This window comes from Hoplias malabaricus, chromosome 7 (genome assembly GCF_029633855.1).
Source record: "Hoplias malabaricus isolate fHopMal1 chromosome 7, fHopMal1.hap1, whole genome shotgun sequence".
NCBI lineage: Eukaryota > Metazoa > Chordata > Actinopteri > Characiformes > Erythrinidae > Hoplias > Hoplias malabaricus.
The window spans coordinates 3,144,125-3,167,316 of record NC_089806.1 but is presented as its reverse complement, the minus strand read 5'-3'; the positions used below and the strand labels follow the sequence as shown (position 1 = coordinate 3,167,316).

The following is a 23,192-nucleotide window of genomic DNA, read 5'->3' as shown; positions in this document are numbered from 1 at the left end:
CAGAGATGCAGGCTGGAAACCACACAGTTTCATTCGCTGTCATTAGCTTACCCAGTCCCAAGTTTATTGAAGATTCAAAGTGGTTTAAAGTCATAGCTTCACACCTTTACAAAAGCTCCAGTGGCGCAATCGGTTAGCGCGCGGTACTTATACAGCAGTACAGGTGAAGCCATGCCGAGGTTGTGAGTTCGAGCCTCACCTGGAGCAAACCTTTGGCTATTTTATGACACATGTCATTCAGTGACCAACTGAGGTTTTGCAAAGTGTGGCTCACCCCCAATGTGAGCTGAAATGAGAAGCGTTAAGGGTTAAACTGCTGATATGATGTACTAGAGGTTCATACGGACTGAGAGGAGATTCCGGTTCAAAAGGTAAATAGAGCTGATTTGTGACCTGTTGAGTATTAGCTCCCTTAGTATTCTATACTGCAGCGTTAGGTCATAAAACACAAAGAACTGACATAAAGGGTAAATGGAATAATTTTATGACTGTATGTTCTGTAAACTATAAACATTTAATAAATCCTATGGAGCTTAGGGGCACATTTGCTTAGACTTTGGAATAAACTGTTATTGAGTAGTATCCTGTACAAGGAGTCTGTAAGCAGTACATTAAATTATCAGATGTGACTGGTGATTACTGAGCTTGAGTCAAGTTTTCACCCCATAATCTCCATCAGGAGGAGAGTCATTTGGGGACTGATTCAAAGAAGAATGAGGGACATGAAGATTTGGTCTAAACAGCAGCCAAAGTAAGACTTGTGCAGAAATATAACTATGATGACAGTAGACCAGAAAACATGACATGAATCCAGGTAACGAATCGGCATATTAAAGGCAGTCGGTGGAATTAGCAAGGGTAGCTGGTATAAGCATGAGGGAGGGTCAAATGAAGCAGGCAGATGCAGTATGAGAAGGGCAGTCACAAACCTCAGAGGAAAGTGTGGATCAGCCTGAGGTAGAGCAAGAGACACGGCAAGAGAGGCATCTGAAACAGAGATGGAGGGAAATGTTTGGGTTGATTGACGAAAGGGAGAGACAGGGAAGAATGGTTGATGAAAGGGTACGTTGGATGAATGAGAGAGAGATAGTTATCATTGAGCAAACGGAAGGCGTGATGGGGGGACGTCTGATGATGGAAGAAAACTTTGGAAAACCATCTAGAAGATGAGAACAATACCACCTGACATTCCAGCTAATGCCATGATACCACAGAACGTATTCGTAGTCGGCAGGATTCGAACCTGCGCGGGAAGAACCCAATGGATTTCGAGTCCATCGCCTTAACCACTCGGCCACAACTACAACAAGTCTTAAGGTTGAACCCAAGAGTTTGAAATAGCACATCTCAGCTACAACTTTTCAACTATGATCACCAGGGCATACCACAAGAGACAGTTGACAATCCGGCCAGAAATGGAGATCAAACCCACACCCATACCCTAACAGCCTAAAACATCAGGAATATCAGTCGAAGCGGTGAGATTGCAACTTGCCTGGAGCTTCAATATTAAGAGTAACATTTTATACAAAATCTTTATTCAATTATCTGTTAACATCGTCATGAAATCTCTACCAGGAGAGAGTCTGAAGAGCACTGTTTTATAGGTGAATGTTTCAAAAGTTAATATCAAAAATGACTTTATCTCCTGTATGATGGTTTGTGAGTACACCCACGTGATGCGCTTCATTATTTTGGGACAAGATCTCCATGTGTTAAGTTCAGATATTTGGAAGAGGAATAAGAGACATATTGGCAGAGATGCAGGCTGGAAACCACACAGTTTCATTCGCTGTCATTAGCTTACCCAGTCCCAAGTTTATTGAAGATTCAAAGTGGTTTAAAGTCATAGCTTCACACCTTTACAACAGCTCCAGTGGCGCAATCGGTTAGCGCGCGGTACTTATACAGCAGTACAGGTGAAGCCATGCCGAGGTTGTGAGCTGGAGCAAACCTTTGGCTATTTTATGACACATGTCATTCAGTGACCAACTGAGGTTTTGCAAAGTGTGGCTCACCCCCAATGTGAGCTGAAATGAGAAGCGTTAAGGGTTAAACTGCTGATATGATGTACTAGAGGTTCATACGGACTGAGAGGAGATTCCGGTTCAAAAGGTAAATAGAGCTGATTTGTGACCTGTTGAGTATTAGCTCCCTTAGTATTCTATACTGCAGCGTTAGGTCATAAAACACAAAGAACTGACATAAAGGGTAAATGGAATAATTTTATGACTGTATGTTCTGTAAACTATAAACATTTAATAAATCCTATGGAGCTTAGGGGCACATTTGCTTAGACTTTGGAATAAACTGTTATTGAGTAGTATCCTGTACAAGGAGTCTGTAAGCAGTACATTAAATTATCAGATGTGACTGGTGATTACTGAGCTTGAGTCAAGTTTTCACCCCATAATCTCCATCAGGAGGAGAGTCATTTGGGGACTGATTCAAAGAAGAATGAGGGACATGAAGATTTGGTCTAAACAGCAGCCAAAGTAAGACTTGTGCAGAAATATAACTATGATGACAGTAGACCAGAAAACATGACATGAATCCAGGTAACGAATCGGCATATTAAAGGCAGTCAGTGGAATTAGCAAGGGTAGCTGGTATAAGCATGAGGGAGGGTCAAATGAAGCAGGCAGATGCAGTATGAGAAGGGCAGTCACAAACCTCAGAGGAAAGTGTGGATCAGCCTGAGGTAGAGCAAGAGACACGGCAAGAGAGGCATCTGAAACAGAGATGGAGGGAAATGTTTGGGTTGATTGACGAAAGGGAGAGACAGGGAAGAATGGTTGATGGAAGGGAACGTTGGATGAATGAGAGAGAGATAGTTATCATTGAGCAAACGGAAGGCGTGATGGGGGGACGTCTGATGATGGAAGAAAACTTTGGAAAACCATCTAGAAGATGAGGACAATACCACCTGACATTCCAGCTAATGCCATGATACCACAGAACGTATTCGTAGTCGGCAGGATTCGAACCTGCGCGGGAAGAACCCAATGGATTTCGAGTCCATCGCCTTAACCACTCGGCCACGACTACAACAAGTCTTAAGGTTGAACCCAAGAGTTTGAAATAGCACATCTCAGCTACAACTTTTCAACTATGATCACCAGGGCATACCACAAGAGACAGTTGACAATCCGGCCAGAAATGGAGATCAAACCCACACCCATACCCTAACAGCCTAAAACATCAGGAATATCAGTCGAAGCGGTGAGATTGCAACTTGCCTGGAGCTTCAATATTAAGAGTAACATTTTATACAAAATCTTTATTCAATTATCTGTTAACATCGTCATGAAATCTCTACCAGGAGAGAGTCTGAAGAGCACTGTTTTATAGGTGAATGTTTCAAAAGTTAATATCAAAAATGACTTTATCTCCTGTATGATGGTTTGTGAGTACACCCACGTGATGCGCTTCATTATTTTGGGACAAGATCTCCATGTGTTAAGTTCAGATATTTGGAAGAGGAATAAGAGACATATTGGCAGAGATGCAGGCTGGAAACCACACAGTTTCATTCGCTGTCATTAGCTTACCCAGTCCCAAGTTTATTGAAGATTCAAAGTGGTTTAAAGTCATAGCTTCACACCTTTACAACAGCTCCAGTGGCGCAATTGGTTAGCGCGCGGTACTTATACAGCAGTACAGGTGAAGCCATGCCGAGGTTGTGAGTTCGAGCCTCACCTGGAGCAAACCTTTGGCTATTTTATGACACATGTCATTCAGTGACCAACTGAGGTTTTGCAAAGTGTGGCTCACCCCCAATGTGAGCTGAAATGAGAAGCGTTAAGGGTTAAACTGCTGATATGATGTACTAGAGGTTCATACGGACTGAGAGGAGATTCCGGTTCAAAAGGTAAATAGAGCTGATTTGTGACCTGTTGAGTATTAGCTCCCTTAGTATTCTATACTGCAGCGTTAGGTCATAAAACACAAAGAACTGACATAAAGGGTAAATGGAATAATTTTATGACTGTATGTTCTGTAAACTATAAACATTTAATAAATCCTATGGAGCTTAGGGGCACATTTGCTTAGACTTTGGAATAAACTGTTATTGAGTAGTATCCTGTACAAGGAGTCTGTAAGCAGTACATTAAATTATCAGATGTGACTGGTGATTACTGAGCTTGAGTCAAGTTTTCACCCCATAATCTCCATCAGGAGGAGAGTCATTTGGGGACTGATTCAAAGAAGAATGAGGGACATGAAGATTTGGTCTAAACAGCAGCCAAAGTAAGACTTGTGCAGAAATATAACTATGATGACAGTAGACCAGAAAACATGACATGAATCCAGGTAACGAATCGGCATATTAAAGGCAGTCGGTGGAATTAGCAAGGGTAGCTGGTATAAGCATGAGGGAGGGTCAAATGAAGCAGGCAGATGCAGTATGAGAAGGGCAGTCACAAACCTCAGAGGAAAGTGTGGATCAGCCTGAGGTAGAGCAAGAGACACGGCAAGAGAGGCATCTGAAACAGAGATGGAGGGAAATGTTTGGGTTGATTGACGAAAGGGAGAGACAGGGAAGAATGGTTGATGGAAGGGAACGTTGGATGAATGAGAGAGAGATAGTTATCATTGAGCAAACGGAAGGCGTGATGGGGGGACGTCTGATGATGGAAGAAAACTTTGGAAAACCATCTAGAAGATGAGGACAATACCACCTGACATTCCAGCTAATGCCATGATACCACAGAACGTATTCGTAGTCGGCAGGATTCGAACCTGCGCGGGAAGAACCCAATGGATTTCGAGTCCATCGCCTTAACCACTCGGCCACGACTACAACAAGTCTTAAGGTTGAACCCAAGAGTTTGAAATAGCACATCTCAGCTACAACTTTTCAACTATGATCACCAGGGCATACCACAAGAGACAGTTGACAATCCGGCCAGAAATGGAGATCAAACCCACACCCATACCCTAACAGCCTAAAACATCAGGAATATCAGTCGAAGCGGTGAGATTGCAACTTGCCTGGAGCTTCAATATTAAGAGTAACATTTTATACAAAATCTTTATTCAATTATCTGTTAACATCGTCATGAAATCTCTACCAGGAGAGAGTCTGAAGAGCACTGTTTTATAGGTGAATGTTTCAAAAGTTAATATCAAAAATGACTTTATCTCCTGTATGATGGTTTGTGAGTACACCCACGTGATGCGCTTCATTATTTTGGGACAAGATCTCCATGTGTTAAGTTCAGATATTTGGAAGAGGAATAAGAGACATATTGGCAGAGATGCAGGCTGGAAACCACACAGTTTCATTCGCTGTCATTAGCTTACCCAGTCCCAAGTTTATTGAAGATTCAAAGTGGTTTAAAGTCATAGCTTCACACCTTTACAACAGCTCCAGTGGCGCAATTGGTTAGCGCGCGGTACTTATACAGCAGTACAGGTGAAGCCATGCCGAGGTTGTGAGTTCGAGCCTCACCTGGAGCAAACCTTTGGCTATTTTATGACACATGTCATTCAGTGACCAACTGAGGTTTTGCAAAGTGTGGCTCACCCCCAATGTGAGCTGAAATGAGAAGCGTTAAGGGTTAAACTGCTGATATGATGTACTAGAGGTTCATACGGACTGAGAGGAGATTCCGGTTCAAAAGGTAAATAGAGCTGATTTGTGACCTGTTGAGTATTAGCTCCCTTAGTATTCTATACTGCAGCGTTAGGTCATAAAACACAAAGAACTGACATAAAGGGTAAATGGAATAATTTTATGACTGTATGTTCTGTAAACTATAAACATTTAATAAATCCTATGGAGCTTAGGGGCACATTTGCTTAGACTTTGGAATAAACTGTTATTGAGTAGTATCCTGTACAAGGAGTCTGTAAGCAGTACATTAAATTATCAGATGTGACTGGTGATTACTGAGCTTGAGTCAAGTTTTCACCCCATAATCTCCATCAGGAGGAGAGTCATTTGGGGACTGATTCAAAGAAGAATGAGGGACATGAAGATTTGGTCTAAACAGCAGCCAAAGTAAGACTTGTGCAGAAATATAACTATGATGACAGTAGACCAGAAAACATGACATGAATCCAGGTAACGAATCGGCATATTAAAGGCAGTCGGTGGAATTAGCAAGGGTAGCTGGTATAAGCATGAGGGAGGGTCAAATGAAGCAGGCAGATGCAGTATGAGAAGGGCAGTCACAAACCTCAGAGGAAAGTGTGGATCAGCCTGAGGTAGAGCAAGAGACACGGCAAGAGAGGCATCTGAAACAGAGATGGAGGGAAATGTTTGGGTTGATTGACGAAAGGGAGAGACAGGGAAGAATGGTTGATGGAAGGGAACGTTGGATGAATGAGAGAGAGATAGTTATCATTGAGCAAACGGAAGGCGTGATGGGGGGACGTCTGATGATGGAAGAAAACTTTGGAAAACCATCTAGAAGATGAGGACAATACCACCTGACATTCCAGCTAATGCCATGATACCACAGAACGTATTCGTAGTCGGCAGGATTCGAACCTGCGCGGGAAGAACCCAATGGATTTCGAGTCCATCGCCTTAACCACTCGGCCACGACTACAACAAGTCTTAAGGTTGAACCCAAGAGTTTGAAATAGCACATCTCAGCTACAACTTTTCAACTATGATCACCAGGGCATACCACAAGAGACAGTTGACAATCCGGCCAGAAATGGAGATCAAACCCACACCCATACCCTAACAGCCTAAAACATCAGGAATATCAGTCGAAGCGGTGAGATTGCAACTTGCCTGGAGCTTCAATATTAAGAGTAACATTTTATACAAAATCTTTATTCAATTATCTGTTAACATCGTCATGAAATCTCTACCAGGAGAGAGTCTGAAGAGCACTGTTTTATAGGTGAATGTTTCAAAAGTTAATATCAAAAATGACTTTATCTCCTGTATGATGGTTTGTGAGTACACCCACGTGATGCGCTTCATTATTTTGGGACAAGATCTCCATGTGTTAAGTTCAGATATTTGGAAGAGGAATAAGAGACATATTGGCAGAGATGCAGGCTGGAAACCACACAGTTTCATTCGCTGTCATTAGCTTACCCAGTCCCAAGTTTATTGAAGATTCAAAGTGGTTTAAAGTCATAGCTTCACACCTTTACAACAGCTCCAGTGGCGCAATCGGTTAGCGCGCGGTACTTATACAGCAGTACAGGTGAAGCCATGCCGAGGTTGTGAGTTCGAGCCTCACCTGGAGCAAACCTTTGGCTATTTTATGACACATGTCATTCAGTGACCAACTGAGGTTTTGCAAAGTGTGGCTCACCCCCAATGTGAGCTGAAATGAGAAGCGTTAAGGGTTAAACTGCTGATATGATGTACTAGAGGTTCATACGGACTGAGAGGAGATTCCGGTTCAAAAGGTAAATAGAGCTGATTTGTGACCTGTTGAGTATTAGCTCCCTTAGTATTCTATACTGCAGCGTTAGGTCATAAAACACAAAGAACTGACATAAAGGGTAAATGGAATAATTTTATGACTGTATGTTCTGTAAACTATAAACATTTAATAAATCCTATGGAGCTTAGGGGCACATTTGCTTAGACTTTGGAATAAACTGTTATTGAGTAGTATCCTGTACAAGGAGTCTGTAAGCAGTACATTAAATTATCAGATGTGACTGGTGATTACTGAGCTTGAGTCAAGTTTTCACCCCATAATCTCCATCAGGAGGAGAGTCATTTGGGGACTGATTCAAAGAAGAATGAGGGACATGAAGATTTGGTCTAAACAGCAGCCAAAGTAAGACTTGTGCAGAAATATAACTATGATGACAGTAGACCAGAAAACATGACATGAATCCAGGTAACGAATCGGCATATTAAAGGCAATTGGTTGGAATTAGCAAGGGTAGCTGGTATAAGCATGAGGGAGGGTCAAATGAAGCAGGCAGATGCAGTATGAGAAGGGCAGTCACAAACCTCAGAGGAAAGTGTGGATCAGCCTGAGGTAGAGCAAGAGACACGGCAAGAGAGGCATCTGAAACAGAGATGGAGGGAAATGTTTGGGTTGATTGACGAAAGGGAGAGACAGGGAAGAATGGTTGATGGAAGGGAACGTTGGATGAATGAGAGAGAGATAGTTATCATTGAGCAAACGGAAGGCGTGATGGGGGGACGTCTGATGATGGAAGAAAACTTTGGAAAACCATCTAGAAGATGAGGACAATACCACCTGACATTCCAGCTAATGCCATGATACCACAGAACATATTCGTAGTCGGCAGGATTCGAACCTGCGCGGGAAGAACCCAATGGATTTCGAGTCCATCGCCTTAACCACTCGGCCACGACTACAACAAGTCTTAAGGTTGAACCCAAGAGTTTGAAATAGCACATCTCAGCTACAACTTTTCAACTATGATCACCAGGGCATACCACAAGAGACAGTTGACAATCCGGCCAGAAATGGAGATCAAACCCACACCCATACCCTAACAGCCTAAAACATCAGGAATATCAGTCGAAGCGGTGAGATTGCAACTTGCCTGGAGCTTCAATATTAAGAGTAACATTTTATACAAAATCTTTATTCAATTATCTGTTAACATCGTCATGAAATCTCTACCAGGAGAGAGTCTGAAGAGCACTGTTTTATAGGTGAATGTTTCAAAAGTTAATATCAAAAATGACTTTATCTCCTGTATGATGGTTTGTGAGTACACCCACGTGATGCGCTTCATTATTTTGGGACAAGATCTCCATGTGTTAAGTTCAGATATTTGGAAGAGGAATAAGAGACATATTGGCAGAGATGCAGGCTGGAAACCACACAGTTTCATTCGCTGTCATTAGCTTACCCAGTCCCAAGTTTATTGAAGATTCAAAGTGGTTTAAAGTCATAGCTTCACACCTTTACAACAGCTCCAGTGGCGCAATCGGTTAGCGCGCGGTACTTATACAGCAGTACAGGTGAAGCCATGCCGAGGTTGTGAGTTCGAGCCTCACCTGGAGCAAACCTTTGGCTATTTTATGACACATGTCATTCAGTGACCAACTGAGGTTTTGCAAAGTGTGGCTCACCCCCAATGTGAGCTGAAATGAGAAGCGTTAAGGGTTAAACTGCTGATATGATGTACTAGAGGTTCATACGGACTGAGAGGAGATTCCGGTTCAAAAGGTAAATAGAGCTGATTTGTGACCTGTTGAGTATTAGCTCCCTTAGTATTCTATACTGCAGCGTTAGGTCATAAAACACAAAGAACTGACATAAAGGGTAAATGGAATAATTTTATGACTGTATGTTCTGTAAACTATAAACATTTAATAAATCCTATGGAGCTTAGGGGCACATTTGCTTAGACTTTGGAATAAACTGTTATTGAGTAGTATCCTGTACAAGGAGTCTGTAAGCAGTACATTAAATTATCAGATGTGACTGGTGATTACTGAGCTTGAGTCAAGTTTTCACCCCATAATCTCCATCAGGAGGAGAGTCATTTGGGGACTGATTCAAAGAAGAATGAGGGACATGAAGATTTGGTCTAAACAGCAGCCAAAGTAAGACTTGTGCAGAAATATAACTATGATGACAGTAGACCAGAAAACATGACATGAATCCAGGTAACGAATCGGCATACTAAAGGCAGTCGGTGGAATTAGCAAGGGTAGCTGGTATAAGCATGAGGGAGGGTCAAATGAAGCAGGAAGATGCAGTATGAGAAGGGCAGTCACAAACCTCAGAGGAACGTGTGGATCGGCCTGAGGTAGAGCAAGAGACACGGCAAGAGAGGCATCTGAAACAGAGATGGAGGGAAATGTTTGGGTTGATTGACGAAAGGGAGAGACAGGGAAGAATGGTTGATGGAAGGGTACGTTGGATGAATGAGAGAGAGATAGTTATCATTGAGCAAACGGAAGGCGTGATGGGGGGACGTCTGATGATGGAAGAAAACTTTGGAAAACCATCTAGAAGATGAGGACAATACCACCTGACATTCCAGCTAATGCCATGATACCACAGAACGTATTCGTAGTCGGCAGGATTCGAACCTGCGCGGGAAGAACCCAATGGATTTCGAGTCCATCGCCTTAACCACTCGGCCACGACTACAACAAGTCTTAAGGTTGAACCCAAGAGTTTGAAATAGCACATCTCAGCTACAACTTTTCAACTATGATCACCAGGGCATACCACAAGAGACAGTTGACAATCCGGCCAGAAATGGAGATCAAACCCACACCCATACCCTAACAGCCTAAAACATCAGGAATATCAGTCGAAGCGGTGAGATTGCAACTTGCCTGGAGCTTCAATATTAAGAGTAACATTTTATACAAAATCTTTATTCAATTATCTGTTAACATCGTCATGAAATCTCTACCAGGAGAGAGTCTGAAGAGCACTGTTTTATAGGTGAATGTTTCAAAAGTTAATATCAAAAATGACTTTATCTCCTGTATGATGGTTTGTGAGTACACCCACGTGATGCGCTTCATTATTTTGGGACAAGATCTCCATGTGTTAAGTTCAGATATTTGGAAGAGGAATAAGAGACATATTGGCAGAGATGCAGGCTGGAAACCACACAGTTTCATTCGCTGTCATTAGCTTACCCAGTCCCAAGTTTATTGAAGATTCAAAGTGGTTTAAAGTCATAGCTTCACACCTTTACAACAGCTCCAGTGGCGCAATCGGTTAGCGCGCGGTACTTATACAGCAGTACAGGTGAAGCCATGCCGAGGTTGTGAGTTCGAGCCTCACCTGGAGCAAACCTTTGGCTATTTTATGACACATGTCATTCAGTGACCAACTGAGGTTTTGCAAAGTGTGGCTCACCCCCAATGTGAGCTGAAATGAGAAGCGTTAAGGGTTAAACTGCTGATATGATGTACTAGAGGTTCATACGGACTGAGAGGAGATTCCGGTTCAAAAGGTAAATAGAGCTGATTTGTGACCTGTTGAGTATTAGCTCCCTTAGTATTCTATACTGCAGCGTTAGGTCATAAAACACAAAGAACTGACATAAAGGGTAAATGGAATAATTTTATGACTGTATGTTCTGTAAACTATAAACATTTAATAAATCCTATGGAGCTTAGGGGCACATTTGCTTAGACTTTGGAATAAACTGTTATTGAGTAGTATCCTGTACAAGGAGTCTGTAAGCAGTACATTAAATTATCAGATGTGACTGGTGATTACTGAGCTTGAGTCAAGTTTTCACCCCATAATCTCCATCAGGAGGAGAGTCATTTGGGGACTGATTCAAAGAAGAATGAGGGACATGAAGATTTGGTCTAAACAGCAGCCAAAGTAAGACTTGTGCAGAAATATAACTATGATGACAGTAGACCAGAAAACATGACATGAATCCAGGTAACGAATCGGCATATTAAAGGCAGTCGGTGGAATTAGCAAGGGTAGCTGGTATAAGCATGAGGGAGGGTCAAATGAAGCAGGCAGATGCAGTATGAGAAGGGCAGTCACAAACCTCAGAGGAAAGTGTGGATCAGCCTGAGGTAGAGCAAGAGACACGGCAAGAGAGGCATCTGAAACAGAGATGGAGGGAAATGTTTGGGTTGATTGACGAAAGGGAGAGACAGGGAAGAATGGTTGATGGAAGGGTACGTTGGATGAATGAGAGAGAGATAGTTATCATTGAGCAAACGGAAGGCGTGATGGGGGGACGTCTGATGATGGAAGAAAACTTTGGAAAACCATCTAGAAGATGAGGACAATACCACCTGACATTCCAGCTAATGCCATGATACCACAGAACGTATTCGTAGTCGGCAGGATTCGAACCTGCGTGGGAAGAACCCAATGGATTTCGAGTCCATCGCCTTAACCACTCGGCCACGACTACAACAAGTCTTAAGGTTGAACCCAAGAGTTTGAAATAGCACATCTCAGCTACAACTTTTCAACTATGATCACCAGGGCATACCACAAGAGACAGTTGACAATCCGGCCAGAAATGGAGATCAAACCCACACCCATACCCTAACAGCCTAAAACATCAGGAATATCAGTCGAAGCGGTGAGATTGCAACTTGCCTGGAGCTTCAATATTAAGAGTAACATTTTATACAAAATCTTTATTCAATTATCTGTTAACATCGTCATGAAATCTCTACCAGGAGAGAGTCTGAAGAGCACTGTTTTATAGGTGAATGTTTCAAAAGTTAATATCAAAAATGACTTTATCTCCTGTATGATGGTTTGTGAGTACACCCACGTGATGCGCTTCATTATTTTGGGACAAGATCTCCATGTGTTAAGTTCAGATATTTGGAAGAGGAATAAGAGACATATTGGCAGAGATGCAGGCTGGAAACCACACAGTTTCATTCGCTGTCATTAGCTTACCCAGTCCCAAGTTTATTGAAGATTCAAAGTGGTTTAAAGTCATAGCTTCACACCTTTACAAAAGCTCCAGTGGCGCAATCGGTTAGCGCGCGGTACTTATACAGCAGTACAGGTGAAGCCATGCCGAGGTTGTGAGTTCGAGCCTCACCTGGAGCAAACCTTTAGCTATTTTATGACACATGTCATTCAGTGACCAACTGAGGTTTTGCAAAGTGTGGCTCACCCCCAATGTGAGCTGAAATGAGAAGCGTTAAGGGTTAAACTGCTGATATGATGTACTAGAGGTTCATACGGACTGAGAGGAGATTCCGGTTCAAAAGGTAAATAGAGCTGATTTGTGACCTGTTGAGTATTAGCTCCCTTAGTATTCTATACTGCAGCGTTAGGTCATAAAACACAAAGAACTGACATAAAGGGTAAATGGAATAATTTTATGACTGTATGTTCTGTAAACTATAAACATTTAATAAATCCTATGGAGCTTAGGGGCACATTTGCTTAGACTTTGGAATAAACTGTTATTGAGTAGTATCCTGTACAAGGAGTCTGTAAGCAGTACATTAAATTATCAGATGTGACTGGTGATTACTGAGCTTGAGTCAAGTTTTCACCCCATAATCTCCATCAGGAGGAGAGTCATTTGGGGACTGATTCAAAGAAGAATGAGGGACATGAAGATTTGGTCTAAACAGCAGCCAAAGTAAGACTTGTGCAGAAATATAACTATGATGACAGTAGACCAGAAAACATGACATGAATCCAGGTAACGAATCGGCATATTAAAGGCAGTCGGTGGAATTAGCAAGGGTAGCTGGTATAAGCATGAGGGAGGGTCAAATGAAGCAGGCAGATGCAGTATGAGAAGGGCAGTCACAAACCTCAGAGGAAAGTGTGGATCAGCCTGAGGTAGAGCAAGAGACACGGCAAGAGAGGCATCTGAAACAGAGATGGAGGGAAATGTTTGGGTTGATTGACGAAAGGGAGAGACAGGGAAGAATGGTTGATGGAAGGGTACGTTGGATGAATGAGAGAGAGATAGTTATCATTGAGCAAACGGAAGGCGTGATGGGGGGACGTCTGATGATGGAAGAAAACTTTGGAAAACCATCTAGAAGATGAGGACAATACCACCTGACATTCCAGCTAATGCCATGATACCACAGAACGTATTCGTAGTCGGCAGGATTCGAACCTGCGCGGGAAGAACCCAATGGATTTCGAGTCCATCGCCTTAACCACTCGGCCACGACTACAACAAGTCTTAAGGTTGAACCCAAGAGTTTGAAATAGCACATCTCAGCTACAACTTTTCAACTATGATCACCAGGGCATACCACAAGAGACAGTTGACAATCCGGCCAGAAATGGAGATCAAACCCACACCCATACCCTAACAGCCTAAAACATCAGGAATATCAGTCGAAGCGGTGAGATTGCAACTTGCCTGGAGCTTCAATATTAAGAGTAACATTTTATACAAAATCTTTATTCAATTATCTGTTAACATCGTCATGAAATCTCTACCAGGAGAGAGTCTGAAGAGCACTGTTTTATAGGTGAATGTTTCAAAAGTTAATATCAAAAATGACTTTATCTCCTGTATGATGGTTTGTGAGTACACCCACGTGATGCGCTTCATTATTTTGGGACAAGATCTCCATGTGTTAAGTTCAGATATTTGGAAGAGGAATAAGAGACATATTGGCAGAGATGCAGGCTGGAAACCACACAGTTTCATTCGCTGTCATTAGCTTACCCAGTCCCAAGTTTATTGAAGATTCAAAGTGGTTTAAAGTCATAGCTTCACACCTTTACAACAGCTCCAGTGGCGCAATCGGTTAGCGCGCGGTACTTATACAGCAGTACAGGTGAAGCCATGCCGAGGTTGTGAGTTCGAGCCTCACCTGGAGCAAACCTTTGGCTATTTTATGACACATGTCATTCAGTGACCGACTGAGGTTTTGCAAAGTGTGGCTCACCCCCAATGTGAGCTGAAATGAGAAGCGTTAAGGGTTAAACTGCTGATATGATGTACTAGAGGTTCATACGGACTGAGAGGAGATTCCGGTTCAAAAGGTAAATAGAGCTGATTTGTGACCTGTTGAGTATTAGCTCCCTTAGTATTCTATACTGCAGCGTTAGGTCATAAAACACAAAGAACTGACATAAAGGGTAAATGGAATAATTTTATGACTGTATGTTCTGTAAACTATAAACATTTAATAAATCCTATGGAGCTTAGGGGCACATTTGCTTAGACTTTGGAATAAACTGTTATTGAGTAGTATCCTGTACAAGGAGTCTGTAAGCAGTACATTAAATTATCAGATGTGACTGGTGATTACTGAGCTTGAGTCAAGTTTTCACCCCATAATCTCCATCAGGAGGAGAGTCATTTGGGGACTGATTCAAAGAAGAATGAGGGACATGAAGATTTGGTCTAAACAGCAGCCAAAGTAAGACTTGTGCAGAAATATAACTATGATGACAGTAGACCAGAAAACATGACATGAATCCAGGTAACGAATCGGCATATTAAAGGCAGTCGGTGGAATTAGCAAGGGTAGCTGGTATAAGCATGAGGGAGGGTCAAATGAAGCAGGCAGATGCAGTATGAGAAGGGCAGTCACAAACCTCAGAGGAAAGTGTGGATCAGCCTGAGGTAGAGCAAGAGACACGGCAAGAGAGGCATCTGAAACAGAGATGGAGGGAAATGTTTGGGTTGATTGACGAAAGGGAGAGACAGGGAAGAATGGTTGATGGAAGGGTACGTTGGATGAATGAGAGAGAGATAGTTATCATTGAGCAAACGGAAGGCGTGATGGGGGGACGTCTGATGATGGAAGAAAACTTTGGAAAACCATCTAGAAGATGAGGACAATACCACCTGACATTCCAGCTAATGCCATGATACCACAGAACGTATTCGTAGTCGGCAGGATTCGAACCTGCGCGGGAAGAACCCAATGGATTTCGAGTCCATCGCCTTAACCACTCGGCCACGACTACAACAAGTCTTAAGGTTGAACCCAAGAGTTTGAAATAGCACATCTCAGCTACAACTTTTCAACTATGATCACCAGGGCATACCACAAGAGACAGTTGACAATCCGGCCAGAAATGGAGATCAAACCCACACCCATACCCTAACAGCCTAAAACATCAGGAATATCAGTCGAAGCGGTGAGATTGCAACTTGCCTGGAGCTTCAATATTAAGAGTAACATTTTATACAAAATCTTTATTCAATTATCTGTTAACATCGTCATGAAATCTCTACCAGGAGAGAGTCTGAAGAGCACTGTTTTATAGGTGAATGTTTCAAAAGTTAATATCAAAAATGACTTTATTTCCTGTATGATGGGTTGTGAGTACACCCACGTGATGCGCTTCATTATTTTGGGACAAGATCTCCATGTGTTAAGTTCAGATATTTGGAAGAGGAATAAGAGACATATTGGCAGAGATGCAGGCTGGAAACCACACAGTTTCATTCGCTGTCATTAGCTTACCCAGTCCCAAGTTTATTGAAGATTCAAAGTGGTTTAAAGTCATAGCTTCACACCTTTACAACAGCTCCAGTGGCGCAATCGGTTAGCGCGCGGTACTTATACAGCAGTACAGGTGAAGCCATGCCGAGGTTGTGAGTTCGAGCCTCACCTGGAGCAAACCTTTGGCTATTTTATGACACATGTCATTCAGTGACCGACTGAGGTTTTGCAAAGTGTGGCTCACCCCCAATGTGAGCTGAAATGAGAAGCGTTAAGGGTTAAACTGCTGATATGATGTACTAGAGGTTCATACGGACTGAGAGGAGATTCGGGTTCAAAAGGTAAATAGAGCTGATTTGTGACCTGTTGAGTATTAGCTCCCTTAGTATTCTATACTGCAGCGTTAGGTCATAAAACACAAAGAACTGACATAAAGGGTAAATGGAATAATTTTATGACTGTATGTTCTGTAAACTATAAACATTTAATAAATCCTATGGAGCTTAGGGGCACATTTGCTTAGACTTTGGAATAAACTGTTATTGAGTAGTATCCTGTACAAGGAGTCTGTAAGCAGTACATTAAATTATCAGATGTGACTGGTGATTACTGAGCTTGAGTCAAGTTTTCACCCCATAATCTCCATCAGGAGGAGAGTCATTTGGAGACTGATTCAAAGAAGAATGAGGGACATGAAGATTTGGTCTAAACAGCAGCCAAAGTAAGACTTGTGCAGAAATATAACTATGATGACAGTAGACCAGAAAACATGACATGAATCCAGGTAACGAATCGGCATATTAAAGGCAGTCGGTGGAATTAGCAAGGGTAGCTGGTATAAGCATGAGGGAGGGTCAAATGAAGCAGGCAGATGCAGTATGAGAAGGGCAGTCACAAACCTCAGAGGAAAGTGTGGATCAGCCTGAGGTAGAGCAAGAGACACGGCAAGAGAGGCATCTGAAACAGAGATGGAGGGAAATGTTTGGGTTGATTGACGAAAGGGAGAGACAGGGAAGAATGGTTGATGGAAGGGTACGTTGGATGAATGAGAGAGAGATAGTTATCATTGAGCAAACGGAAGGCGTGATGGGGGGACGTCTGATGATGGAAGAAAACTTTGGAAAACCATCTAGAAGATGAGGACAATACCACCTGACATTCCAGCTAATGCCATGATACCACAGAACGTATTCGTAGTCGGCAGGATTCGAACCTGCGCGGGAAGAACCCAATGGATTTCGAGTCCATCGCCTTAACCACTCGGCCACGACTACAACAAGTCTTAAGGTTGAACCCAAGAGTTTGAAATAGCACATCTCAGCTACAACTTTTCAACTATGATCACCAGGGCATACCACAAGAGACAGTTGACAATCCGGCCAGAAATGGAGATCAAACCCACACCCATACCCTAACAGCCTAAAACATCAGGAATATCAGTCGAAGCGGTGAGATTGCAACTTGCCTGGAGCTTCAATATTAAGAGTAACATTTTATACAAAATCTTTATTCAATTATCTGTTAACATCGTCATGAAATCTCTACCAGGAGAGAGTCTGAAGAGCACTGTTTTATAGGTGAATGTTTCAAAAGTGAATATCAAAAATGACTTTATTTCCTGTATGATGGGTTGTGAGTACACCCACGTGATGCGCTTCATTATTTTGGGACAAGATCTCCATGTGTTAAGTTCAGATATTTGGAAGAGGAATAAGAGACATATTGGCAGAGATGCAGGCTGGAAACCACACAGTTTCATTCGCTGTCATTAGCTTACCCAGTCCCAAGTTTATTGAAGATTCAAAGTGGTTTAAAGTCATAGCTTCACACCTTTACAACAGCTCCAGTGGCGCAATCGGTTAGCGCGCGGTACTTATACAGCAGTACAGGTGAAGCCATGCCGAGGTTGTGAGTTCGAGCCTCACCTGGAGCAAACCTTTGGCTATTTTATGACACATGTCATTCAGTGACCGACTGAGGTTTTGCAAAGTGTGGCTCACCCCCAATGTGAGCTGAAATGAGAAGCGTTAAGGGTTAAACTGCTGACATGATGTACTAGAGGTTCATACGGACTGAGAGGAGATTCCGGTTCAAAAGGTAAATAGAGCTGATTTGTGACCTGTTGAGTATTAGCTCCCTTAGTATTCTATACTGCAGCGTTAGGTCATAAAACACAAAGAACTGACATAAAGGGTAAATGGAATAATTTTATGACTGTATGTTCTGTAAACTATAAACATTTAATAAATCCTATGGAGCTTAGGGGCACATTTGCTTAGACTTTGGAATAAACTGTTATTGAGTAGTATCCTGTACAAGGAGTCTGTAAGCAGTACATTAAATTATCAGATGTGACTGGTGATTACTGAGCTTGAGTCAAGTTTTCACCCCATAATCTCCATCAGGAGGAGAGTCATTTGGGGACTGATTCAAAGAAGAATGAGGGACATGAAGATTTGGTCTAAACAGCAGCCAAAGTAAGACTTGTGCAGAAATATAACTATGATGACAGTAGACCAGAAAACATGACATGAATCCAGGTAACGAATCGGCATATTAAAGGCAGTCGGTGGAATTAGCAAGGGTAGCTGGTATAAGCATGAGGGAGGGTCAAATGAAGCAGGCAGATGCAGTATGAGAAGGGCAGTCACAAACCTCAGAGGAAAGTGTGGATCAGCCTGAGGTAGAGCAAGAGACACGGCAAGAGAGGCATCTGAAACAGAGATGGAGGGAAATGTTTGGGTTGATTGACGAAAGGGAGAGACAGGGAAGAATGGTTGATGGAAGGGTACGTTGGATGAATGAGAGAGAGATAGTTATCATTGAGCAAACGGAAGGCGTGATGGGGGGACGTCTGATGATGGAAGAAAACTTTGGAAAACCATCTAGAAGATGAGGACAATACCACCTGACATTCCAGCTAATGCCATGATACCACAGAACGTATTCGTAGTCGGCAGGATTCGAACCTGCGCGGGAAGAACCCAATGGATTTCGAGTCCATCGCCTTAACCACTCGGCCACGACTACAACAAGTCTTAAGGTTGAACCCAAGAGTTTGAAATAGCACATCTCAGCTACAACTTTTCAACTATGATCACCAGGGCATACCACAAGAGACAGTTGACAATCCGGCCAGAAATGGAGATCAAACCCACACCCATACCCTAACAGCCTAAAACATCAGGAATATCAGTCGAAGCGGTGAGATTGCAACTTGCCTGGAGCTTCAATATTAAGAGTAACATTTTATACAAAATCTTTATTCAATTATCTGTTAACATCGTCATGAAATCTCTACCAGGAGAGAGTCTGAAGAGCACTGTTTTATAGGTGAATGTTTCAAAAGTTAATATCAAAAATGACTTTATCTCCTGTATGATGGTTTGTGAGTACACCCACGTGATGCGCTTCATTATTTTGGGACAAGATCTCCATGTGTTAAGTTCAGATATTTGGAAGAGGAATAAGAGACATATTGGCAGAGATGCAGGCTGGAAACCACACAGTTTCATTCGCTGTCATTAGCTTACCCAGTCCCAAGTTTATTGAAGATTCAAAGTGGTTTAAAGTCATAGCTTCACACCTTTACAAAAGCTCCAGTGGCGCAATCGGTTAGCGCGCGGTACTTATACAGCAGTACAGGTGAAGCCATGCCGAGGTTGTGAGTTCGAGCCTCACCTGGAGCAAACCTTTGGCTATTTTATGACACATGTCATTCAGTGACCAACTGAGGTTTTGCAAAGTGTGGCTCACCCCCAATGTGAGCTGAAATGAGAAGCGTTAAGGGTTAAACTGCTGATATGATGTACTAGAGGTTCATACGGACTGAGAGGAGATTCCGGTTCAAAAGGTAAATAGAGCTGATTTGTGACCTGTTGAGTATTAGCTCCCTTAGTATTCTATACTGCAGCGTTAGGTCATAAAACACAAAGAACTGACATAAAGGGTAAATGGAATAATTTTATGACTGTATGTTCTGTAAACTATAAACATTTAATAAATCCTATGGAGCTTAGGGGCACATTTGCTTAGACTTTGGAATAAACTGTTATTGAGTAGTATCCTGTACAAGGAGTCTGTAAGCAGTACATTAAATTATCAGATGTGACTGGTGATTACTGAGCTTGAGTCAAGTTTTCACCCCATAATCTCCATCAGGAGGAGAGTCATTTGGGGACTGATTCAAAGAAGAATGAGGGACATGAAGATTTGGTCTAAACAGCAGCCAAAGTAAGACTTGTGCAGAAATATAACTATGATGACAGTAGACCAGAAAACATGACATGAATCCAGGTAACGAATCGGCATATTAAAGGCAGTCGGTGGAATTAGCAAGGGTAGCTGGTATAAGCATGAGGGAGGGTCAAATGAAGCAGGCAGATGCAGTATGAGAAGGGCAGTCACAAACCTCAGAGGAAAGTGTGGATCAGCCTGAGGTAGAGCAAGAGACACGGCAAGAGAGGCATCTGAAACAGAGATGGAGGGAAATGTTTGGGTTGATTGACGAAAGGGAGAGACAGGGAAGAATGGTTGATGGAAGGGTACGTTGGATGAATGAGAGAGAGATAGTTATCATTGAGCAAACGGAAGGCGTGATGGGGGGACGTCTGATGATGGAAGAAAACTTTGGAAAACCATCTAGAAGATGAGGACAATACCACCTGACATTCCAGCTAATGCCATGATACCACAGAACGTATTCGTAGTCGGCAGGATTCGAACCTGCGCGGGAAGAACCCAATGGATTTCGAGTCCATCGCCTTAACCACTCGGCCACGACTACAACAAGTCTTAAGGTTGAACCCAAGAGTTTGAAATAGCACATCTCAGCTACAACTTTTCAACTATGATCACCAGGGCATACCACAAGAGACAGTTGACAATCCGGCCAGAAATGGAGATCAAACCCACACCCATACCCTAACAGCCTAAAACATCAGGAATATCAGTCGAAGCGGTGAGATTGCAACTTGCCTGGAGCTTCAATATTAAGAGTAACATTTTATACAAAATCTTTATTCAATTATCTGTTAACATCGTCATGAAATCTCTACCAGGAGAGAGTCTGAAGAGCACTGTTTTATAGGTGAATGTTTCAAAAGTTAATATCAAAAATGACTTTATCTCCTGTATGATGGTTTGTGAGTACACCCACGTGATGCGCTTCATTATTTTGGGACAAGATCTCCATGTGTTAAGTTCAGATATTTGGAAGAGGAATAAGAGACATATTGGCAGAGATGCAGGCTGGAAACCACACAGTTTCATTCGCTGTCATTAGCTTACCCAGTCCCAAGTTTATTGAAGATTCAAAGTGGTTTAAAGTCATAGCTTCACACCTTTACAACAGCTCCAGTGGCGTAATCGGTTAGCGCGCGGTACTTATACAGCAGTACAGGTGAAGCCATGCCGAGGTTGTGAGTTCGAGCCTCACCTGGAGCAAACCTTTGGCTATTTTATGACACATGTCATTCAGTGACCGACTGAGGTTTTGCAAAGTGTGGCTCACCCCCAATGTGAGCTGAAATGAGAAGCGTTAAGGGTTAAACTGCTGATATGATGTACTAGAGGTTCATACGGACTGAGAGGAGATTCCGGTTCAAAAGGTAAATAGAGCTGATTTGTGACCTGTTGAGTATTAGCTCCCTTAGTATTCTATACTGCAGCGTTAGGTCATAAAACACAAAGAACTGACATAAAGGGTAAATGGAATAATTTTATGACTGTATGTTCTGTAAACTATAAACATTTAATAAATCCTATGGAGCTTAGGGGCACATTTGCTTAGACTTTGGAATAAACTGTTATTGAGTAGTATCCTGTACAAGGAGTCTGTAAGCAGTACATTAAATTATCAGATGTGACTGGTGATTACTGAGCTTGAGTCAAGTTTTCACCCCATAATCTCCATCAGGAGGAGAGTCATTTGGGGACTGATTCAAAGAAGAATGAGGGACATGAAGATTTGGTCTAAACAGCAGCCAAAGTAAGACTTGTGCAGAAATATAACTATGATGACAGTAGACCAGAAAACATGACATGAATCCAGGTAACGAATCGGCATATTAAAGGCAGTCGGTGGAATTAGCAAGGGTAGCTGGTATAAGCATGAGGGAGGGTCAAATGAAGCAGGCAGATGCAGTATGAGAAGGGCAGTCACAAACCTCAGAGGAAAGTGTGGATCAGCCTGAGGTAGAGCAAGAGACACGGCAAGAGAGGCATCTGAAACAGAGATGGAGGGAAATGTTTGGGTTGATTGACGAAAGGGAGAGACAGGGAAGAATGGTTGATGGAAGGGTACGTTGGATGAATGAGAGAGAGATAGTTATCATTGAGCAAACGGAAGGCGTGATGGGGGGACGTCTGATGATGGAAGAAAACTTTGGAAAACCATCTAGAAGATGAGGACAATACCACCTGACATTCCAGCTAATGCCATGATACCACAGAACGTATTCGTAGTCAGCAGGATTCGAACCTGCGCGGGAAGAACCCAATGGATTTCGAGTCCATCGCCTTAACCACTCGGCCACGACTACAACAAGTCTTAAGGTTGAACCCAAGAGTTTGAAATAGCACATCTCAGCTACAACTTTTCAACTATGATCACCAGGGCATACCACAAGAGACAGTTGACAATCCGGCCAGAAATGGAGATCAAACCCACACCCATACCCTAACAGCCTAAAACATCAGGAATATCAGTCGAAGCGGTGAGATTGCAACTTGCCTGGAGCTTCAATATTAAGAGTAACATTTTATACAAAATCTTTATTCAATTATCTGTTAACATCGTCATGAAATCTCTACCAGGAGAGAGTCTGAAGAGCACTGTTTTATAGGTGAATGTTTCAAAAGTTAATATCAAAAATGACTTTATTTCCTGTATGATGGGTTGTGAGTACACCCACGTGATGCGCTTCATTATTTTGGGACAAGATCTCCATGTGTTAAGTTCAGATATTTGGAAGAGGAATAAGAGACATATTGGCAGAGATGCAGGCTGGAAACCACACAGTTTCATTCGCTGTCATTAGCTTACCCAGTCCCAAGTTTATTGAAGATTCAAAGTGGTTTAAAGTCATAGCTTCACACCTTTACAACAGCTCCAGTGGCGCAATCGGTTAGCGCGCGGTACTTATACAGCAGTACAGGTGAAGCCATGCCGAGGTTGTGAGTTCGAGCCTCACCTGGAGCAAACCTTTGGCTATTTTATGACACATGTCATTCAGTGACCGACTGAGGTTTTGCAAAGTGTGGCTCACCCCCAATGTGAGCTGAAATGAGAAGCGTTAAGGGTTAAACTGCTGATATGATGTACTAGAGGTTCATACGGACTGAGAGGAGATTCCGGTTCAAAAGGTAA

The 23,192-nt window shown here is 42.5% G+C and overlaps 26 non-coding genes across 26 annotated transcripts; 13 read left to right on the top strand and 13 right to left on the bottom strand.

Annotated features, from left to right (window-relative positions):
• Positions 1 to 114: 114 nt before the first annotated feature.
• On the top strand, positions 115 to 207 carry trnai-uau (transfer RNA isoleucine (anticodon UAU)). Its single transcript is given in 2 exon segments — positions 115 to 152; positions 172 to 207. It is a non-coding gene; the product is annotated as a tRNA-Ile (tRNA).
• Positions 208 to 1,222: 1,015 nt separating this feature from the next.
• On the bottom strand, positions 1,223 to 1,304 carry trnas-cga (transfer RNA serine (anticodon CGA)). Its single transcript has one exon. It is a non-coding gene; the product is annotated as a tRNA-Ser (tRNA).
• Positions 1,305 to 2,966: 1,662 nt separating this feature from the next.
• trnas-cga (transfer RNA serine (anticodon CGA)) lies at positions 2,967 to 3,048 on the bottom strand. The gene has a single exon. It is a non-coding gene; the product is annotated as a tRNA-Ser (tRNA).
• A 566-nt stretch (positions 3,049 to 3,614) lies between these two features.
• trnai-uau (transfer RNA isoleucine (anticodon UAU)) lies at positions 3,615 to 3,707 on the top strand. Its single transcript is given in 2 exon segments — positions 3,615 to 3,652; positions 3,672 to 3,707. It is a non-coding gene; the product is annotated as a tRNA-Ile (tRNA).
• Positions 3,708 to 4,722: 1,015 nt separating this feature from the next.
• Positions 4,723 to 4,804, bottom strand: trnas-cga (transfer RNA serine (anticodon CGA)). Its single transcript has one exon. It is a non-coding gene; the product is annotated as a tRNA-Ser (tRNA).
• A 566-nt stretch (positions 4,805 to 5,370) lies between these two features.
• Positions 5,371 to 5,463, top strand: trnai-uau (transfer RNA isoleucine (anticodon UAU)). The gene is given in 2 exon segments: positions 5,371 to 5,408; positions 5,428 to 5,463. It is a non-coding gene; the product is annotated as a tRNA-Ile (tRNA).
• Positions 5,464 to 6,478: 1,015 nt separating this feature from the next.
• Positions 6,479 to 6,560, bottom strand: trnas-cga (transfer RNA serine (anticodon CGA)). Its single transcript has one exon. It is a non-coding gene; the product is annotated as a tRNA-Ser (tRNA).
• A 566-nt stretch (positions 6,561 to 7,126) lies between these two features.
• trnai-uau (transfer RNA isoleucine (anticodon UAU)) lies at positions 7,127 to 7,219 on the top strand. Its single transcript is given in 2 exon segments — positions 7,127 to 7,164; positions 7,184 to 7,219. It is a non-coding gene; the product is annotated as a tRNA-Ile (tRNA).
• Positions 7,220 to 8,235: 1,016 nt separating this feature from the next.
• On the bottom strand, positions 8,236 to 8,317 carry trnas-cga (transfer RNA serine (anticodon CGA)). The gene has a single exon. It is a non-coding gene; the product is annotated as a tRNA-Ser (tRNA).
• Positions 8,318 to 8,883: 566 nt separating this feature from the next.
• Positions 8,884 to 8,976, top strand: trnai-uau (transfer RNA isoleucine (anticodon UAU)). The gene is given in 2 exon segments: positions 8,884 to 8,921; positions 8,941 to 8,976. It is a non-coding gene; the product is annotated as a tRNA-Ile (tRNA).
• Positions 8,977 to 9,991: 1,015 nt separating this feature from the next.
• Positions 9,992 to 10,073, bottom strand: trnas-cga (transfer RNA serine (anticodon CGA)). The gene has a single exon. It is a non-coding gene; the product is annotated as a tRNA-Ser (tRNA).
• Positions 10,074 to 10,639: 566 nt separating this feature from the next.
• Positions 10,640 to 10,732, top strand: trnai-uau (transfer RNA isoleucine (anticodon UAU)). Its single transcript is given in 2 exon segments — positions 10,640 to 10,677; positions 10,697 to 10,732. It is a non-coding gene; the product is annotated as a tRNA-Ile (tRNA).
• A 1,015-nt stretch (positions 10,733 to 11,747) lies between these two features.
• trnas-cga (transfer RNA serine (anticodon CGA)) lies at positions 11,748 to 11,829 on the bottom strand. Its single transcript has one exon. It is a non-coding gene; the product is annotated as a tRNA-Ser (tRNA).
• A 566-nt stretch (positions 11,830 to 12,395) lies between these two features.
• On the top strand, positions 12,396 to 12,488 carry trnai-uau (transfer RNA isoleucine (anticodon UAU)). Its single transcript is given in 2 exon segments — positions 12,396 to 12,433; positions 12,453 to 12,488. It is a non-coding gene; the product is annotated as a tRNA-Ile (tRNA).
• A 1,015-nt stretch (positions 12,489 to 13,503) lies between these two features.
• On the bottom strand, positions 13,504 to 13,585 carry trnas-cga (transfer RNA serine (anticodon CGA)). The gene has a single exon. It is a non-coding gene; the product is annotated as a tRNA-Ser (tRNA).
• Positions 13,586 to 14,151: 566 nt separating this feature from the next.
• Positions 14,152 to 14,244, top strand: trnai-uau (transfer RNA isoleucine (anticodon UAU)). Its single transcript is given in 2 exon segments — positions 14,152 to 14,189; positions 14,209 to 14,244. It is a non-coding gene; the product is annotated as a tRNA-Ile (tRNA).
• Positions 14,245 to 15,259: 1,015 nt separating this feature from the next.
• trnas-cga (transfer RNA serine (anticodon CGA)) lies at positions 15,260 to 15,341 on the bottom strand. The gene has a single exon. It is a non-coding gene; the product is annotated as a tRNA-Ser (tRNA).
• Positions 15,342 to 15,907: 566 nt separating this feature from the next.
• trnai-uau (transfer RNA isoleucine (anticodon UAU)) lies at positions 15,908 to 16,000 on the top strand. Its single transcript is given in 2 exon segments — positions 15,908 to 15,945; positions 15,965 to 16,000. It is a non-coding gene; the product is annotated as a tRNA-Ile (tRNA).
• A 1,015-nt stretch (positions 16,001 to 17,015) lies between these two features.
• Positions 17,016 to 17,097, bottom strand: trnas-cga (transfer RNA serine (anticodon CGA)). Its single transcript has one exon. It is a non-coding gene; the product is annotated as a tRNA-Ser (tRNA).
• Positions 17,098 to 17,663: 566 nt separating this feature from the next.
• Positions 17,664 to 17,756, top strand: trnai-uau (transfer RNA isoleucine (anticodon UAU)). Its single transcript is given in 2 exon segments — positions 17,664 to 17,701; positions 17,721 to 17,756. It is a non-coding gene; the product is annotated as a tRNA-Ile (tRNA).
• Positions 17,757 to 18,771: 1,015 nt separating this feature from the next.
• Positions 18,772 to 18,853, bottom strand: trnas-cga (transfer RNA serine (anticodon CGA)). The gene has a single exon. It is a non-coding gene; the product is annotated as a tRNA-Ser (tRNA).
• Positions 18,854 to 19,419: 566 nt separating this feature from the next.
• On the top strand, positions 19,420 to 19,512 carry trnai-uau (transfer RNA isoleucine (anticodon UAU)). The gene is given in 2 exon segments: positions 19,420 to 19,457; positions 19,477 to 19,512. It is a non-coding gene; the product is annotated as a tRNA-Ile (tRNA).
• Positions 19,513 to 20,527: 1,015 nt separating this feature from the next.
• trnas-cga (transfer RNA serine (anticodon CGA)) lies at positions 20,528 to 20,609 on the bottom strand. The gene has a single exon. It is a non-coding gene; the product is annotated as a tRNA-Ser (tRNA).
• Positions 20,610 to 21,175: 566 nt separating this feature from the next.
• trnai-uau (transfer RNA isoleucine (anticodon UAU)) lies at positions 21,176 to 21,268 on the top strand. The gene is given in 2 exon segments: positions 21,176 to 21,213; positions 21,233 to 21,268. It is a non-coding gene; the product is annotated as a tRNA-Ile (tRNA).
• Positions 21,269 to 22,283: 1,015 nt separating this feature from the next.
• Positions 22,284 to 22,365, bottom strand: trnas-cga (transfer RNA serine (anticodon CGA)). The gene has a single exon. It is a non-coding gene; the product is annotated as a tRNA-Ser (tRNA).
• A 566-nt stretch (positions 22,366 to 22,931) lies between these two features.
• On the top strand, positions 22,932 to 23,024 carry trnai-uau (transfer RNA isoleucine (anticodon UAU)). The gene is given in 2 exon segments: positions 22,932 to 22,969; positions 22,989 to 23,024. It is a non-coding gene; the product is annotated as a tRNA-Ile (tRNA).
• Positions 23,025 to 23,192: the final 168 nt, after the last annotated feature.